We start from the raw sequence: 18,887 nt of genomic DNA on the forward strand, positions 1-18,887 counted from the left end.
CTGAAATTACAGGTGTACACCACCACACCTGGCTCATTATGTTCCTTTTTAAAGCAGCAACATTGTGTGAATGTTTTAAACCCAAATTGGGTATTATTTATTTAAAGGGCAATTCAAAACATATATGTTTATTGATATTGCAGAAAATGCTTTTTTACCATTTCAAGAACCTGGGGATGTATTTCCTCCACTTGTCTGGCAGGGGCAGTCATTTTCTAATGGCTGTTGTGTGTCAGAGTCAATGCGATCCAATCTGGTATTTATTACCAACCCAGGGTTTTTCAAAGATTCTGGCCTGCAGCACAGAAATGTTATTCCCAAGCTCATATGAAGCCTAGACCGTCATTTATCTGAATGAGAAGTCTCACGTTGTCTTATTCTGGATTTGATTGCATGCACTGGAAATTCATTCAATGCAGCTTGGGAAGAAAGAGACATGTAAAGGTAGGATGCTAGAATCGGAGCTGGGAAGGTAAAACACACCAGCTCATGGAGAGGCGGTGACTAGGATCCAGTTGAACTTACCACTCCCACTTCTTCAGATCCCCTCTGCTTCCTAGGAAGGCTGGTCCCTCCGTCCCACTCTCTGCACACTGACCCCTCAAGCTCTTGGCTCAGCACCAGGAGGATGGACTGGCTCCTTGGATGGCAGCACCTCTGTGCACATCTGGCTGGGGGAGGGGAGTGGACGAGGTGATTGGATGTTACTTACAGGAAAATCAGGGCTGAACATCGAGATTCACAAATAAGAGGGTGGGTGCTAGAATCAGAGCTGGGAGGGGAAAATTCAGAGAGTTGGACAAAGCCCTGGAGTTTTCTCACCTCCTCTGTGCTTCAAGCCTGCTCATTGTTGCAGAGGGGACATCATCAGAGCTAGGAAGCCTCAAAGGCCACTGCTCCAGATTCTTGTGGGAGAGGATTCTTGTGGGACAGGATTCCGGGCAATTCAGACTTAGTAAAAGAATAGCAAACTTGATTAGAAGGGATAGGAAAAGAGGACACTCTCAAGGGAGAGATGGGTCCTCTTAGAAAGGAAGAGGATAGCATGTCCCTCCTGCCCTCCAGTTTAATTGAGGTTCCCAGGAAAGTTTCCAGAGAGTTCCACCCAGGTCCACCTCTGGACTTTTGACTGATAGCAGCATGGTGGCCGACTTCTAAGTTGCTACTACTCATGGTAAATGTCTAGGGCAACTCTAGATCAGTTTGGCCCAGGCTGACCAGTCCTAATTGGAACCTGTTTTATGCATTTTGGGCCTGAATTTCTCCTACAGATAACAGGTAGTTTGCTGAGGAATGTGACATATACTATTGATTAAAGCCAGGCAAGGCTGCAGGTAAACTGCTTTTTAAAAGAAAGCATGTGGGGTTCAGCAGAGTGGGTGCAGTTAACTATGTTCCCATCACTCACTCGTGACTGGTGGGTAACCATTACCCATCATTCCTGAGCATTGACTGCTGATTCTCAAGGATGTGGCACAGGTGGAGTGGGCTGGGCCCTCTCTGTCCTCAGCAGCACCATTGTCACTGGGGATTCTGAAGGGCTGTGGGCCACCCGTCAATTTGCTAAGATGGTCATGTGTCTGGCACTGCCAAGAGACAAGCTGATCACTCTTGCCCTGCCCTTCAGAGACCCCAGGCTGATTTCTCGAGAGTCCAGATGCCTCGGGTCAGACTCCAGAGCCTGGCCCAGTGTCCCTCCTCCCTCTCTTCAGGCCTGAGAATCCCTTTCCAGAGCAGAGTCCCTTGTAGCCACACCCTGTGGCCCTGCCCACTGCTCCTGTTTGGCTGTTCTGGGCAGGGAGCTTTGGGATGGAGGTGGAGCAGAGGCACCATAGTGATGAGCTAAAAGAGGACAGTAGTGAAAAGGGCAAAGCAAGCTGGGGGGAGGGAGGGAGGCTGGCTGGGTCTGCAGGGTGGGCTGGGAGGGCCTTATTCCAGGGAGGGAGCCGTGACAGCATCCAGACACGGAGCAGAACATGCAGGGTGTCCTCCTGTGCCTGGACTGTTGCAGTACCTCTTCACCAGCCTCTCTCTGCTCCATCCTTGCTCCTGACCATCTGCTCTCCATGCCACTGTCACCGGGATCCTTTAATAAAGTAAATTAGATTGTATGCTCCCCCTGAGATCAAGTCATTCAGGAAATACTTACTGAGACCTGCTCCCTTTGTAAAGTTTATCTGCATCGCACTGTCCCTGTGCGATTGTCACAAATGTTTTCCCTCAATCCTGGGCCCCACTTTTTACTCAAACCTATTTAAAAAGGAAACACTTTCACATCATACATGGAGCCCTCACGTCTCCTGTCATAAGAAATTAACAGGGAAAATGAATTGGTGATAGTCTTGGCTCCCTTTGTCCAGTGAGTCTAAATGAGCCCCGCAGCTGACCAGAGAGGCTTTCAATATACCTACTGAGCCAGGTGCTGTGCAGGCACTAGGAATATGGCAGGATGCAAATCAGTCTTCTCTCCGTGGAGCTAACATTTTGATGGAATTGTAAGACCTCTGCACAAAACTCTCTTGCTGTCCTAGTTAGAGACAGCTATGTGTCCCTGTTATCTTTTTTTTTTTTTTTTTTTTTTTTTGAGACAGGGTCTCAGTAAGTTGCTTAGGGTCTCACTTAGTTGCTGAGGCTAGACTTGAACTTGCAATCCTCCTGCCTCAGCCTCCCAAGCTGCTGGGATTACAGGCATGCATCACCATGTGCAGCCGTCCCTGGTATCCATTACCGTGTAACAAACCACCTTAAACTTAACAGTGCCACCCAATGCTAACCAATCCTTGTTCTTGTGAATGTGTCTCTCTGTTCTGAGATCACTGGGCTCACTCAGTTACACAGTTCTCTCTAGGGTCTCTCCTGCAGTGAGAGTCCAAGGGCGGCTGGGTGGGAGTCATTTCAAAGGATTTCTCACTGACCCGTCTGGTGTGGATGTGGCCATCAGCTGGACCTCTCCTGGGACTGTGGTTTGGAATACTCCAGGTGGCCTCTGTGTGTGGCCTGAGCTTTCTCACAACATGGCAGCTGGGTTCCAAGCATTAGAGTCCCAGAGAGCCTCCCGAGTGCTGGGATTACAGGTGTGCCTCTGCACCCAGCTCAGAGGTGGTTGGGAGATGCAGTCCATCTGCAGCAATCTAATTTCAAGCATAGGACTGGAGTCAGGGTGGACATGGGAGAAGCCTCTCAGGACAGCTAAATCAACATGGGGATCATTTAGACTCACAGGGCAGAAGGAGCCAAGACACTCATTAATTCATTTTCCCTATTAACTTCTCCTTATGGCAGGTGATGTTGAGTGCTCCATTTATGGTGTGAAAGTGTTTCCTTTTTAAATAGGTTTGAGTAAAAAGTGGGCCCCAGGGTTGACGGAAAACATTTGTGATAATCCTACAGGGACATTTTGATGCAGATAAACTTTATAAAGGTGGTAGGTTTCCCCATTGAGTTCAGTTGGTATTGATGGGGTGTGATGAGCCACGAGGAAGCTCCTGTGTCCACATGCGTGTCTCCACATGAGGCTGAGTGTGTGGCTGAACATGGGGCTGTGTGTGTTCATCAAGGAGTTCTCCCTCAGTTGGCAAAAGAAGCCAAATTCCAGTGGCTGCAGTGCAGGACACAGTCCTGGTGGGCCTCTCTGGTGGCCCCAGGCTTGGGTGGTGATCACTAGAGGCTCCTGTCTACCCTGACACACCCAGACAACTGTGATGTGCCTCTGGCTGAACTTCTATGCTGGCTCAGCTTGAAGACGACACAAAGTACCTCAGAGACGGTAAGGACATCTTTGGAGTCTTCAATGCAAGGGTAAGTAGAATACTGGTCACTCCCTGGGGCCTCTGGGATGCCACCACAGCCTGAGAGATGTGAGGATTCTGCTGCAGGCCTCTGTGTGTATGCAGGTGGGTGGGTTGTTGCACACGTGTCTTCTGGCATGACACTAGGTCCCCACGTTGCATGTAGGTCTTGGTCTATTGTGCACGCAATGTGGATGTGCCTGTCATCACTGTGTCCCTGGGGTGGGTGTGAAAGCTTAGGTTCTCTCTATATCATTACTATAAAACTATAATTCTTTTAATTATTGCTCACATATCCTGCTGGCCTTTGAAGCCCAGCAGGCTATCGACATCTTCCTTCTTGAACCTCAGAGCACAGTGATTAAAATGGTGGGCATTGGAGCCAGATATCCCTGGGCCCCAGAGCCTCTTCAAACTCACTCAGCTGCTGTGAGATCCTGAGCAAGTAACTCCACCTCTCTGAGCTTCAGCTTCTTTGTTTATGGAGAAGGGTTGTAAATGGCCACTATCTCCCAGGTTATGTGAGTCACCTATGGGACTGACTGGGCATCGTTAATTGACAAAGGAAGTGTCTTAGTGTTGTAGGGGCAAATGAGGCAAGGCACCGAAGATAGCAGGAAAGTTTTATTTGGCTGCAGCCAGGTTCAGAGGGCACAGCTTTTGCTGTAATCAATCAATCCCCTGAACCCCGAGTTCAGAGAGTTTCAGAGTTTTATACCCAGTGTGTAAGGGGAGGGGCTCAGAAGTTCAAAGTCTGCAGAAGTTCACATAAAATCAGCTTTTTCTTTCACGATTCTGGGCAAGTTAATCCTTCAAGGACAGCACCTGAGAAGGGGAGACCTTCTTCTCCCCTTTCTCTCCTCCCCCTGCCAGCTGTTACCATGGGCCCATTTGTAACTTATCTTAAAAATGTAGACATCTCTGTGAAGCCCAGCTCAAGGCCAGAAGCCTTGTTTGCACATTTCTTCAAAGTACTATACTGGATATGTTTGTGAAAAACTAGTAAGGGGGTGTCCAGCAGCTGGAGTGCTGGTATCTTCTCAGCCAGTGGCCAAGTAAACAGGATGACATGAAAATAGGAAGTTTATCTACAATGGACTCTATTGCTGACAGTCCTAAAATCAGCCATGGTGAGGAGGGCTTTTCTGTGCAGAAAGGGGGTGCCACTTCATTAGGAGAATGGAGGCTCAGGAATGAAAGGGCCCAACTCAGTTCCAGGCTTCTGAGTCTCCCTGGGTAAGTGGCCTTCATTCTCCAGGGTCCTGAGGATCCTCCAGGCTGCACAGAGGGCCTCTTTTTGTGAAGTAAGAGAATGTGCATGCCTGGGGCACCACCGCCCCTCCTTCCCTTCCTTGCTGGAGAGCACAAGAAAGAGTCCTGTGAGGGACAGCTGGGCCCTTAAGTAGACATATTCATCTGGCCCATGGGCCTTGCCCTGAAAATCCCTAACTTGGAAATCACTTTCTAGGGCAATGGGCTGGAGTTGGGCCTAAGAACTTATTTCTTGGTAGCTACTTCTAACTGCCTATCTGTTTTGATTCCCCAGGAGCAGCAGAGGCTACCCCACCTGCACACTGCAAAGGGGCAGGCTGGGAGGGAGGGGGCACCCAACATGGCTTACTGAGAGCAAGCTCCTGCAGAGGTCCAGGCCACCCCCAGAGGCCCTGTGCCCAGGGCAAAAGTTCCCTGCCAGGAGGATGCTGCCCAGAGGTCCTCAGGCACCAGTACACCCTGTCCGCCCCCTCACTCCTTTCATGCTGCCAAGTACCTGCTTGAGGAACGCTATCAAATCATTCATTCGTTGAATTTGTACCACAGATATTAACTGAGTGATTGCTGGGGGCCAGGCTGGGGAACAGGGAGCTTCCATCTGGTAGTGCTATGGGGGCTTCATTGATGCTCTTCTTGGTTTTTATCCTTAGAAACTCCTCCCTGAACCGGCAAACTGACAGTATCTGTCCATAGTTTTTCTAGTTATTTTTTTAAAATTAATTTTGATGCCTGATGTGGAAGAGAGACCCAACTTTTCAGTTTTAGTGTTTTTTTTTTTTCAAATTTTCAGCATTAGGATATAATCATTAAATTTTGGTTTTTAAGACTGAAGTGGAACTCAAGTAAAGCATCCAGAGACTTACCATGCACAGCCTGATGCGTGTAAATAGGTAGCTATGTCCAGATCAGAGTGTAGGGGCTGGGGTTGTGGTTCGGTGGTGAAACTCTTGCCTAGCATGTGGGAGGCCCTGGGATAGATCCTCAGCACCATATCAAAGTAAATAAGTAAAATAACAGCATTACGTCCATCTACAACTAAAGACATTTTTTAAAAACCCTAAAACAAAACAACATCAACAAAGTATAGGACCTTCTATCCCCACCCTCAGGCTCCCATGCCCTTTACAGTCAATTCTCCTCTTTTGGGGTACAATGGGGGCATTCTCCAATGTCCATGGGGTCCAGTCTTACATGGGTCCTGCTGACACTAAGAGTTTCTTCACTGTCTATATTATAATATATATTTATATAAAATATTACCCAAGGGGATAATCCTGGGTAACATTTTACTGAGGGCTGCCCTGGCCCTGGACACTGCTCACAGGCTTCCGGGGCACCTACACATAACCTCGACTTGCCCTGGGGGTGAGTGCTGTCATTACATCCAGACTTTACTATAGGAAAAAAAACAAGTGAAGCTCAGAGAGGCGAGGTGACTGAGCTGCTGACATGGAGGTCAGATCCCAGCCCCCAGCTGCTGGGCTCCAGAACCTTCCAGACTGACTACTTCCTCTCTCCTGCTTAGGAAACCTTCCCCCATCATGGCAGTTACCTCTGTTCCAACGTGAAAATATTTTGACTCACTCAAATTGAATTTTATTTTAAACTTTTTATTTTGAAATAGTTTTAGATTCACAAGCTACAAAAATAGATTTCCCAAGTCCTCTTCACCTAGTTTCTCCCAGTGATAATATTTTATATAATCATAGTATATCAGGTAAAACTTTTAAATAACGAGTTTCTATTCATAAAAAATCAGAGATAATTAATACTCCACATCATCTTGTCTTCTTTGGTGATTTCCCCCGGTTAAACCATGAATGATGATAAATTGTCCTCTTTGGCTGCAGAATGCCTGGAGCTGCCTGCAGGTACCCAGTGTGGCCACTAGGTGACAGAGTTGAGCGCCATTTATTTTTCAGTTAATTATCAATTACACCTGCGTGGCATAGAATGAGGGATAGGAACAAAGGTCAAAAACAGAAGTGATGGTAAGAGGCCCACGGGGTGACCCCTCTCCTCCAGACCCTCTTGCTGGACTGCAGGAAGTGAAACAATGTCCATGGATTGGAGCCTGGCTGCGTGCTTGGCACTGCTGAGCCCTGTGCTCCCAGAAGCTCATTTTACACTCGCCGGAGCCTTCAGGCCGACTCGATTTATAGGTGGGGACTTAGAATGCTCAGAATGTCACCAGCCAGTAAGGGGCAGAGCTTGCACTGGAATCTCGGGTGGAATCTTGACCCGGCTCTTCCCTCTCTGCATGGCCGGAAGGGAGGGGAGCCCGACTCACTCCTCAGACGCCAGACTGTCTTCACCTCCTTCCCTGAAGGTTAGAATCCCCAAAGGCGGATGGAGCAAGGCGAAGGCAGGGAGGCTGGTCCTGCAGGGCTGAGCATGCTCTGTGACATCCCGGGCTTAGACTTAAGAGCCGCAGCATGCAGAGGGCGGGAGAGCAGCCCAGGAAGCCCCCGCTCCCATCTGGCTTCCTGATCCAGGGTCCTGCTGTGCTCCGCCACCAAAACACGCTCGGCTCCATTTCGGCTGAAGTTAGTCTATGAAAAAATTCCTGCTCATTTTATTCTATTTTACTATAGAGTAAAATACAAGAAGGAAAAATACTCAGAAGGAAAAAGCTCAAGATTTAAGCACTTTAACTTTTAATTTACTATCCTCCATTTGTGTATGTGAATTCTTTTTTCGCATAATAGGTATATGATCGTGGACTTTTCCCAGTTACCGTTATCATTCAGCTATTGCCAGTGATACTGTTTCAAACCACATTTGACTCTTGCTCACATGTGGGTGAGCTAGGGTTGCAGGGTAGGGCTGGGCTCCCAGCTATATTGGTTGGTTGGAGCTTTGCCTCTCAAGCCTCTCATCCTCTAGGGACCAGAAGGCCATCTAGAACATGGTCTCCTGGCCATAGCAGAAGCCCAGAAGGCAAAGGCTACCACCCAACATATCTTAAGCCTCTGTTTGCATTACTTAGGTTACCATGCCATTGGTCCCAGCGTTTCACAGTACAAAGACCAAGGCAAGAGTGGGGAAGGACGCTCAGCTTCTCTAATGAAAACACTTGCAAATTCATTTGGCAAAAGATGTGAACACAGGGAGGGGTAATGGATTGGGAACAGTAGTATTATTTACCCCAACTATTAAATATTCTTTGGAAACATAGTTTTTAGACACTGCACTCTTTTTCTGTTTATGAATATATCCTAATGTATTTAACCATTTCCCTATTAGTTGACATTTATTATGTTCATATTTTCCCTGTTATAAAACAGACACTATTACTGTCCCCCAAACTTTGGATACATCCTAGATTATTTAAGAATATACTTAAGTTCTTGATACATATCACCCTTCAGTAGAGGATAAAAGTGCTCATCTCACAGCATCATTATCAGTATTATACATTGTGATTTTTGTTTGTTTCTTCAAAGACAAGAGGAGAGTGGATAAGGAAGACCAGGGGGAGGGGCCTAGCTATGGAGGTTCAGCCACTGAGGGGAGAAGGAAGGACACTGTAGAGAAAATGTGGAAGGAGGTATTCGCCCTGGAAGACTCTAAGCTAGATTGGTTGAGAAGACCTGGGGATACATCTCTTAGTTCCTCTACTCTAGCTGTTGTTACCTTTTGTACCTGGTGCTCCCTGGGGAAATGACACGTTTTTCCTTTCAACTCTTCCTTATCCAGCAGAGATTATCTCTCTGTGACGTAGGTAATATTTTCATCATTTCTGAGGCCAACTTTTCTGCCCTAGAGATGTGGAGAAGCATGGATCCAACTATTCTCCAGAGAGCACAGCCCTTCCGCAGGGGGGAGAGCCTGATTCTAGTCACCAGCAGATCTTGCAGGTTGGAGCCAACAGTCAACTTCAGGCAGTGAGACACGCCTTCTGCCCATGTGACCTCCTGCAGACACTTTTCAGCCTGTCCTTACACAGCCTGCTAGGAGCTGATCAGAGAGTCCTCCCCAGCACCCAGATCCTGCTGTTCCTGCAAGGCATAAGTTTCCCAAGCTTTGGCTTAGTTAGCTCTCAAGAGACTGGCTCTGGGCACCATTTTGGAGATGCCTAGCATGGAGTGAGAGCAGAGGCTTCAGAGCCAGGGAGACCTGGGTCCAAATTCTGCCCTAGGCACCTGCCAGCTCAGAGAACTGGGGTACAGTTTGAATCTCCATGAGCCTCCCTTTCAGCATCTGCATGGTTATAATAACTACATCCCTCTTTTATTAATAATTAAACAGGGGAACAATGTCTCGTTCAGGACAGTGTCTGGTTCAGGGAAGTGGCCAGGAGAGCACATACTATTTTTTTAAGCTCTTGCTATTATTTAGAAGGAAACCCTCTAGCCCTCTCCTCTTCCTGTGTTCATGTTTGAATCTCACTTCTGCGAAGTCATTGATTTAAATGTTTCTTTCTCTCACAGCAGCTATCCTGCTTGGAAAAGAGAGTGGAGGGCACAGAAGGCATTCTCAAGGTGCCCAGATGCCAGGCCAGGGTCAGGGTGCTAGGTTGGCTTCCTCCAACTCACCAGGGCTGTGTGCCTCCCTGCACCCTGGCAGGTGGGCTAAGCCAGGAGAGGATCCAGGTTTGTGGTTATTCTGTCTTTGGTCTGTTGGGGTGGTGGGATTTGAGGAAGGCTGGAAAGTGTAAAGGTGGCCCTCTAGAGCATGGTGGTTGGTAACGGGGTCCTGGGGGACACGGCCAACATGGATTGAGTGGAGCACTGTGTTCAGTGCCTTCACACATTAGGCCACCTGATCCCCAGATGAACCACACGAGGGAGGTGCTGCTGCCTCACCATGCACATGAGGAAACTGAGAGCATCTTTAACTGGAGCCTGAGGCAGCTTCACATGAGAGCCCCTCCTACCTATAGGGGCTGGAACCCAAGCTGGAGAGGAGAGTTTGATGTCCCTGGCCCGTTGCACAGGGAAAGTGATGGGAATACACGGACTCCCAGGAAGACACGGACTCCCTGCTTCCAGGAATTCTGTTTCCTGTGCTCTTGAGCTGATGGGGCAGGAAGTGTGAGTTTGCACACACCTGTATGAGCAGTGTGCGCACAAGCGTGTGTGTGGTGTGTCTCAGTGTATGTGCTATTGTGTGTGTGTGTGCCTGTGTGTTCACCTGGGTGTAGTGTGATAAGGGAGAAAAGGCTGAGGTTTTGCAAACCGCTGTCCTTGTTAGTCCTCCCATGGACCCACGCGCCAGTTTCCTTCACTTCTTGACATGCGTGGGTTGAACTTCACTGCTTTATCCAACCTTGTATTTAAGGGTGTGTGCGTGTGTGTGTGTGTGTTTCTGTCTGGACTTCTTCACAATTCAGTGTGCAGTCTGTATTATTCAACGTTTCATCACCGTGGCCAAAATACTTGACGAGCACAACTTAGAGGAGGAAAAGTTTATTTTGGCCTGTGGTTTCAGTCCCTGGTGGGCCAACTCCATTGCTCTGGGCCTGGGGAGGAGAGCATCATGGCAGAGGGCAAGGTGGAGGAAAGCTGCCCGCCTACAGATGGGAAGCAGAGGGAGTGAGGAGAAGGGGCCAGGGAAGAGGCACCCCTCCAGGGCACTCCCTCGTGACCCACCTCCTCCAGCCACGCCCCACCTGCCTACAGTGACCACCAGTTAGTCCACTGAAGCTACAAGGACTGGCTGGGTTATGGCGCTCACAGTCCACTCTCCCATCGCTGAATGTTCCTGCAATGACAGAGGGGGTTGGGGGATGCCTCCTATCCAAACCCCAACATGTCGGGTGGAGCTGTTTCTGTGGGCGTGTGTATATGTGTGCACCTTCAGATCTGGCTGTAGCTCTCCAACTGCACACCTGGGCATGTGTGTGCACACACATGTGTGTTTGCTTTTTACTCACGAAGGTCACAGAGTGAGCTCTCAACCAGCAATGGCCGGGGCTCTTTCTTTGGGAAACAGTCCCTCGGGCGATTCTTACTGTGTTTTATGGGAGCTGGTGTCGGGCTGGGGCTGGAGCTGCCTTGGCTTGGCTCCCTGCACAAACCCTGGCTGTCCTGTGTCACACTCAAGATGTGCCTGTAGGGAGAGCCTGTGAGGAGGAGGCCTGGGATCTTCCTCTTTGATTCTTTGCTTCCTTTGCAGCAACAGGGCAATAGTGCATATTGTCTGATTGTTTGGGGAATTACAAGAGCTAAATGGGTCCTCCTTCCCTCCTCCCTTCCTCCCTCCCTCCCTTCCTCCCTCCCTTCCTTCCTCGGGGTGGGCTCCACTCCCAAAGTCTCCTATTCCAAGGCTCTTCCTCCTCCTACTAAACCAGAGCTCCTGTCCCAAGCCCCACAAACAAGTATTTTCCAGCCCCGTTGGAGAGGATTCTCAAGAAGAGGCCACCGTGACCCCGGAGGGCTCTGCCTTTCACCCCCCACAGCCCAGCCCCCCAGCTAAGACATGATTCTTTCCAGCCAGGTTGTCTCTTGGACGCCCAGGTGTGAAAAGTGAATGCCAGGTGAGGCCTCACCCCCAGTTCTGCGACGAGGCATCAAGACTTGTCCGCGGAGGATTCACCCACACGGGGACAAGGTGGGAGGATGGGCCAAAGGCTGGCTCATCCTCATCCTTCGCACCTCCAGGCTCCAGTGAACAACTTCCGCCACCAGAGGGCGCCCCAGCCCCATCGCAGAAATGAGGCTGATGACAGGCGGCAGATGACGGGAAACCGGCGAGACGGGGACCTCTTCTGGAAACCGTCTACCCCTCCCAGTTTGTAGGCAGCCCCTTGTGAGCCTTGGCGAGGGTTAGAAAGTGGGGGTCACTTTGTGGGGTGCGGGGTGACTGCGGGGAGTTGAGGGAAGGGCCTTTCTAAATACTGAGTGTTCCTGGGATGGCCCCCGAACAGGGTTCCCGAGGAGAGCGAATTACGGAACAGAGATTGACAGGGTCTGGTCTACACTGCGCCTGTGGGCGTGCTGGGTCTTTGCACAAACCTTGGTGCTGCGTGTGTGGGTGCATCACGCCACTGCTGCCATGTGAGTGTGTGAGCACTTGCGTGCAGGCACGTTTTCATGCCTGTGTTGGTGTATGCACACATCGGGGGATCCCATGTCTGTGATCTGTGCTTGTGTGTGCACATCTTGTGATTTTTTAAGTGTGGGTATTAGTGTAGGTGCATGGATGTGTGTTTCTGCCTTCATACTGGGATTCCAGGCAAGCAAACTCTTGCAAACTCCCAGAGTGGCAAAGACCCAGGGAGCCTGGCCAATTAACGACCCCCTGGAGGTGCCTCTGACCCTTAGCACCAATGGGACCAAACCCTGAGATAAACCTCACCACCTCAGCCCCAGTGCAAAGGGTGAAATGGTGAGGGAAGCCTTGGACAGCTTAGGGACCCCCAGAGGCAGGAGCCTCTCCTCTGCAGAAGGGGCTCAGCACTGAAAGCCATCGGGGAGTTACACGTGTCCCTGGCCTGCCCCTTGGCCTTTGCTGAGATGGTGACAATAGATTCCCCAACATTTTAGGAAATTCCTTGCCTTCAAATAATAATGATGCTGGCCGTCAGTCATTCATTCACTTCAGTCGGTGTTTAATGAATGCCTACTATAGGCCCTGCACACATGGGATGCAAGGAGAGCAAGCAGAAAGGCAGAGGTCTTGGCCTTACAAGTTTATAGCCATGTGGAAGAGAGATATAAATCAAATAGCCACAAAATAAGCATCAAATGACAGACTGTGATAGGTTTTATAGGAAATACAAGGAACAATGTGAGAGTTCAGTAAGGAACTGGTATAGTCTGGATATGACATGAGAGTTCCAGGGGCAAAAACTGCTTGTGCAAAGGTCCTTGGTCCATAGCTAGTGTGGCCAAGAGCTGCTGAAAGGTCAGTGGGGCCCATATGTGGCCATCATTCCCAGGCGCAAAAAGTAGCCTCAGTCTTCAAGAGTTTCCTTCATGGGCTTGGCAGAGATACTCAGATTGTCATCCTTAGCATCTTGTTCTCTTCCTTTTTTTTTTTTTTTTTTTTTTTTTGGTACTGAAGGTTGAATTCAGGGGTGCTCTCCCACTAAGCTGTACCCCAGCCTTCTTTATTTTTTATTTTGAGACAGGGTCTTGCTAGGTTGCTCAGGTTGGCCTTGAACCTGCTGTCGCCCTACCTCACTCTCTCCAGTGGCTAGGGTTAGAAGCCTGTGCCACTGGGCCTAGCTTCAAGCTCCTTCTTATACAGATGGAAAGACTCAGGCCTACAGAGGGGAAGAGGTTGGCCTAGAGCCACATAGCCAATCAGGGACAGACCCTGGAATTGAACTGAGGATACCCATAATTATCATATGATAATTATACGATACTCATGTGGTCATTATAATTATCAGACATAATCGTACAATATCCATAATCCATCTTGACTCAGAATCTGCCCTTCACAGCAGGCTCCTGTCCCCGTCTGTCACCCCTTATCCCAGTGCCTTGGTAGCCTGATGCCAGGCTGGAAGGGGCCATGTGGTGCTGGCCCTCCCACGTGCCATCTGGCTGCCTCTGCCATGACCCTGGGTGCTGGATTCCCTTGGGCTCCAGCTCTCTCAGGAGGGTCCTTCTGCCTCTTCTCCCAGCTAGGACCACAAATCAACGAAGCCCACCCCTTCCAGGCCTGGGTCCCTCAGCAGTCACTGGTCTTGCTGCCTCTGGAAGAGCCGTCTATTGTTTCTACATCTTGCAGTGACAGGTCCACGCAGCCAGCCAGCTTTTTGCTCTGTGATGTTGGAGGGGATATCAGTAAGTCCCTTGTGGGAAATCGGTCCAGAGCCAGGTCCCTGGGTGCTCTTTGACCTTGAAATCTCCTTGGGCCCCTCTGGTGAGGCTAGAATCCCTGTTGGGATGTGCCTTCCCCTCAGGTCTCTATCTCTAAAGGAGCCTGGGGGGTCCCTGCTGAGAGGTCCAAGGTCAGCATGGCTGCAGGGCGCCCTTCTTCCTGGAGCTGACCCGCACACTTTAGTGTGAAGATTTTCAGTACCAGCAGTGACAGATGCCTTCAGGACATCCTAGCTGAGGTGGCCCTCCTCCTAGGCCCCTGGGCCCTGGATTCCTTCAGGAGTTGCTTCGGACTCCTGTCCAGCTCAGAGAGGTTCCGGGCTCTGTGGGCACCAAGGACGAGCAGCTGTTTTCAATTGTGTGTGTTTTGTTTTATTTTTGTTTTGCTTTATTTTGCCATGCTGGGTATTGAACCCAGGGCAGCTGCCACTGAGATACCTCTCCAGCCTGCTTTTTATTTTTGGAATCAGGGGTCTCTCTAACATCGCTAAGTTGCTGAGGCCAGCCTCAAATTTGTGATCCTCCTGCTTCCGCTTCCCAAGCCGCTGGGATGACAGGTGGGTGCCATCTCACAGGAGTTCAGTTGTGTCATTTAGAGCATCAGCCCTCGAACTGTAGCTGCATCAGAATCACTTGGAGGGCTCTGAAGACAGACACCTGCACCCTGAAAATGCACCTTTCTAACAAGGTTCCCTGAGATGCTTTCGCTGCTGGTCCAGGGACCACGTTTTGAGAGCCTGACCGAGAAGCAGAGGCCAAGACGAGGCTTGAGGAGTTGGCGATGCACAGAGGGAGGCGAGCTCCTCAGGAGGCAGCGGAGGCGGATGGGGAGAGGGGACCCGCAGGCTCAGCCGTGCGCTGGAGCTCGTCTGGTCCACAAGGGGGCGCCGGAGCGCAGGTTGCTTCCGTCCTGTTTGGGGCCAGGCGCCGGGGCCGGGTGTGGGCTGCCGTCCCGAGAGGCGCCGGGTGGGGGTCGGGGCGTGAGTTCCCTGGCAAGACATTTTCCATCAGCAGAGGCGGCTTCTCCAGAGAGAGGGGTAATTGGGAGCCACAGCAACCGGGAGGACGGTGCTCTGCCTGGCGAGGGCTCTGGCAGGACAACAGCATCTTCCATGGGCACCCTCAGCCTCCTCAGTCCCCTTCCCACAGGTGAGCATCGCCTGGACCCAGATGCCCACCTCTTCTATCTGAATCATGCCAATCACGCAACTGGGCCATTAAGCTGAGCCCCACCTGAGTCCTCAGAACCTAAGGAACAGCCGTGGGGGCCACAACCTTTCTCCTAATAGCTCTGTGCCCTTGTACCCAGCGCAGGAGCAGAGTAGTTTAGGGGACAGACTGGGTCTCCCTCCAGGGATCCTTCCTCAGATCCAGGAATGCCCTGGATCCAGGAGAAGACTCGGGCTGGGTGTCCCCTCCCCTCCTAACCACACACACATAGCCCTCAGTCACACCCAGTCCCAGACCTCTGCAGAGCCACTTTCTACAGGTTTGCTGTGGGACAGTGCCACCGGGGCCCTGATCTCTGTGGGGGTTTGTCCCTGACTTCCAGACCCAAGGAGAAATAAAATTGCAGCAGCTCTATCAAGGACAGTATTGTATTTTTTCCCAGGAAAAAGTTTGCTTTGGAGGTAGCCCCACAATCAGTGGGGACAGCACTGTGGCCTTGGATCTGGGCGATGAGAACAGCTTGCTGTGCCTCTCCATAGGCTCTGGCCACTGTGATTCTGCCGTACCTTGAACCTGCCACCACTCAGAGGGGCAGAGAGAGAGCTCAGAACAGGGGTGATTGCGTAGTGGCAGCAGCTGTTGATAGGAGGACGGTCAGCCTCTCTGGCTGACTTCCATGGTCCCAGGTATCTTCCTTCTCCTTTCCCCTGCCCTGGTCTATCTCCTCAAGGAAGGCAAAGCCCCATTTAGTCCTTCATGCAATAATGAATTTATTGAGCATTTAATGTATACCAAGAGCTTTACAAGGTCAATCTTCACAGTAATCCAGAGTTGCTGTTTGGGTTGTCCCCAGACATAGACCCTGAGGCAGAGATGGAATGGTGATCCAGCATAAACAAGAGAGCAGGATGTGAGAAAGAAGGGGAGGCAGCCCATAATATATTTATCAAGCAGGTTATCACCGTGGGCAACTACAGCTTAATTCCACTGAGGAAATCAAAAACAATGTAGAAGCTGTTCATTGGAGTTACCCACCCAAGGGTCAATTCATACCCCCCCAGGTGTTTATTCATCAATTCCTGAGAGTCACTGGACAGCGGCTGCTCCTCAGGAGGGTGGCATTTGTTCCTTGCTCTTCTAGCCCACCTGGACTCAGGCAGAGTGGGCTCCAATAGCCAGAGAAAGTTCTTGAATAAAGAGATACAGATACAGCTAGAAGTTGATTATTGTACACTGACAAGTGACATATTGTACACTTAACACAATAAGTGCTAAGGAGATTTGGGTTGGCACTGATAGTATCCGATTCACCCCGTGAGGTGATGATGGTGATAATGCTGCTGATGATGATGGAGATAAAGATAGTGGTGATGGTGGTAAAGGTGGTGAAGGTGGTAATGGAGGTGATGGTGGTGATGGTGGTGGTGATGATGATGATGATAATGATGGTGGTGATGATGATGATGATAATGATGGTGGTGATGATGACGGTGGTGATGATGGTGATGGTGGTGATGATGATGGTGATGCAAGTGATATTGGTGACACTGATGTTGAGCTTTACAAATTTATCTTCACAATAATTCAGTGTTTTAGTTTCAGCTCTGTCAGTGATGATGACAGCTAAAACTGCCCCACAGTTCAGTAACCCCACAGATGGTAGGGGGTTACCATGGTTCCATTTCACAAACGAGGAAACTGAAGTTCATCGAACTTGAACCTTGAGTTCAAAGTCACAGAGAAAGAGAAGATGGGGGCTGGGGTTATGGCTCAGGGACACAGTGTTTGCCTAGCATGTGTGAGGCACTGCATATAAATAAATAAAATAAAGGTCCATTGACAACTAAAAAATTGTTTAAAAAAAAAGAAAAAGAGAAGATGGGGTGCCCAGTTCCAAACCCTGTGCTCCTTCAGTCAACCACAGTTGCCTGCGGCAAGAACAAGACTAGGTGGGCCTGCAGAGAGGGCAGAGCCAAGAAGGGAAGCAGGAAACCTGGACAGGGTCACCAAGCGGGAAGATCCCCTGGGCACAGCCAGGGCTACTGTCTGCCCTCTGCTTCTCCCCACCCACAACAGTCCATCTACAACTCTGTTGGGCCCGATCCACCCACTTCTCTCCCTTGCTCCCACAGTCATGGAGTCCAAACCTCCATCATCTCGATGCTTTTGATGATGATAATGATGGCGGTGGCAGTGGGGACCATGATGGTTATTATGGTGCCATGTGGGGCACATAATAATTTTTTTCAAAAGACAAAAATTATGCTGAGTGCACTACCCCCATAATCCCAGGTACTCAGGAGGCTGAGGCAGGAGAATCACAAGTTCAAGGCCAGCCTGGGGAACTTAGTGAGACCCTGTCTCAAAATAAACAATAAAAAGGTCTGGGGATGTCACTTGGTGGTAAAGTACCCCTGGGTTCAATCCCCAGTAATGCAAACAAAGGGGGGGGGGCATACAAAATTATCAATGAGTTGAGTTTCAAGGTCTTAACTAGGTTTTGTTGATGATTCTAGAATCGGGGAGCCCTCCACACCACGCAGGTTCAAAGAACTCAGAGGCTGCAGCATTTATAAACAGAAAAAGGATACGGTGTAGAGACAGCCTCACTGGGTGAGGCTTGGCATTTTGCCTGATTCTAGTCCGCTGGCCAACAATGATGGAAGGAAGCTCAGCCGCTGTGCCAATCTGGGACTCAGCTATTTGTCACAAGAATATTCTTCTTGAAGAAACTCTCAGGGTACATACCAAGTTAGGTTGCAGCTTGTGGTGTAAGAATTCGAGAAGGAATGGCATCCCTAGGCCCTAATTGATTATTTTATTTTTTGCAGTCCTGGGGGTTGAACCCAGGGGTCTAAGTTGCTGAGGCTGGCCTTGAACTTGCAATCCTCCTGCCTCAGCCTCCAGAATTGCTGGCATTACATGGGTGTGCCGCCATGCCTTGCCTAAATTGATTTAATCGAACAGTGCTGGCGGTGGTGACTGATGACAACGATGGTGGCCATGGTGGTGCACAGCCTCGAGGGTCTGAGGTCTTTTTTCTGTTTTCCCTTCTCCCCCTCCTGCCTACCCTTCATGCAGCAGACACGGGGGGCCTTGTAAAAGAGAAATCCAATCCTACTGAAGGCCCTCCAGAGGGTCTCACAAAATTAAATCAGTATTCCCATCCTGTCCTTGGCCTAGGAAGCTCATCTAAGTCCCCACACCACTTCCTCCCGTTCCCTCCATTTCACACACCGACCACAGGAGCCTCCTTCCAATTCCTGCCATCCCATGTTCATCCCTACTCTGGGGACTTTGCTCCTGCGGTCCCCTCTGCACAGAACACCCTGCCCCGGCTACTCCACGGCCAGCTCCTTTCATGTTCAGGTCTCAGCTCAGATTCCCCTTCCTCTGAAAGGCCATCCATAACCACCCACCTGAAGCTGCTTCCTCTCCCTCTCCCTCTCACATCACCTTAATTAATTGCTTCCTAGCATTTATCACATCTGAAATTGTCTTATTTAGTTAGTTGTTTTGTCATCCATCTCCCTTACATAGCCCCATAAAGGCAGAGACCAAGGGAGGTTTTTCTCTCACCTTTGTGGCTGTGATGGTATTAGTAGGTGCTCAACAAAAATTGGTTGGTTGAATGAATGAGCACACAATTCCTTCTTTGTCCTTTTGTCTATTTGCTCCCCAAACTGTTGCTCTCACCACCCGATCTAGCTCTAGCCTCCCTGACTGACTTGCTTTAGGTATTTCTGACCCAATGAGGAGGGTCAGAAATACCTAAAGCAAGTGCTCAGGAATGCACTCTCACTATTATTAACTGTCAACGAGAGCCAGGCAGCCTGAAGTGGGGACTCACGATTTACCCCCTCCACAGTTCCCAGTGCCA

The 18,887-nt window shown here is 49.9% G+C and overlaps 1 long non-coding RNA gene across 3 annotated transcripts in view; it reads right to left on the reverse strand.

Annotated features, from left to right (window-relative positions):
* Positions 1–6,649: 6,649 nt before the first annotated feature.
* LOC110598612 (uncharacterized) overlaps positions 6,650–18,887 on the reverse strand; it is a 67,789-nt gene continuing 55,551 nt past the window's right edge. Inside the window, exons 3-4 of one of the 3 annotated variants that reach the window (XR_013439690.1) lie at positions 7,351–7,612; positions 6,650–6,999 (exon numbers count right to left, since the gene is read on the reverse strand). This is a non-coding gene — a long non-coding RNA (uncharacterized LOC110598612). Of the gene's footprint in view, positions 7,613–12,598; positions 16,195–18,887 lie in introns of those variants that run through there. The other 2 variants (XR_013439688.1, XR_013439692.1) reach the window with 2 other exon arrangements.

This window comes from Ictidomys tridecemlineatus, chromosome 5 (assembly GCF_052094955.1).
Source record: "Ictidomys tridecemlineatus isolate mIctTri1 chromosome 5, mIctTri1.hap1, whole genome shotgun sequence".
In the NCBI taxonomy this organism is placed as follows: Eukaryota; Metazoa; Chordata; class Mammalia; order Rodentia; family Sciuridae; genus Ictidomys; species Ictidomys tridecemlineatus.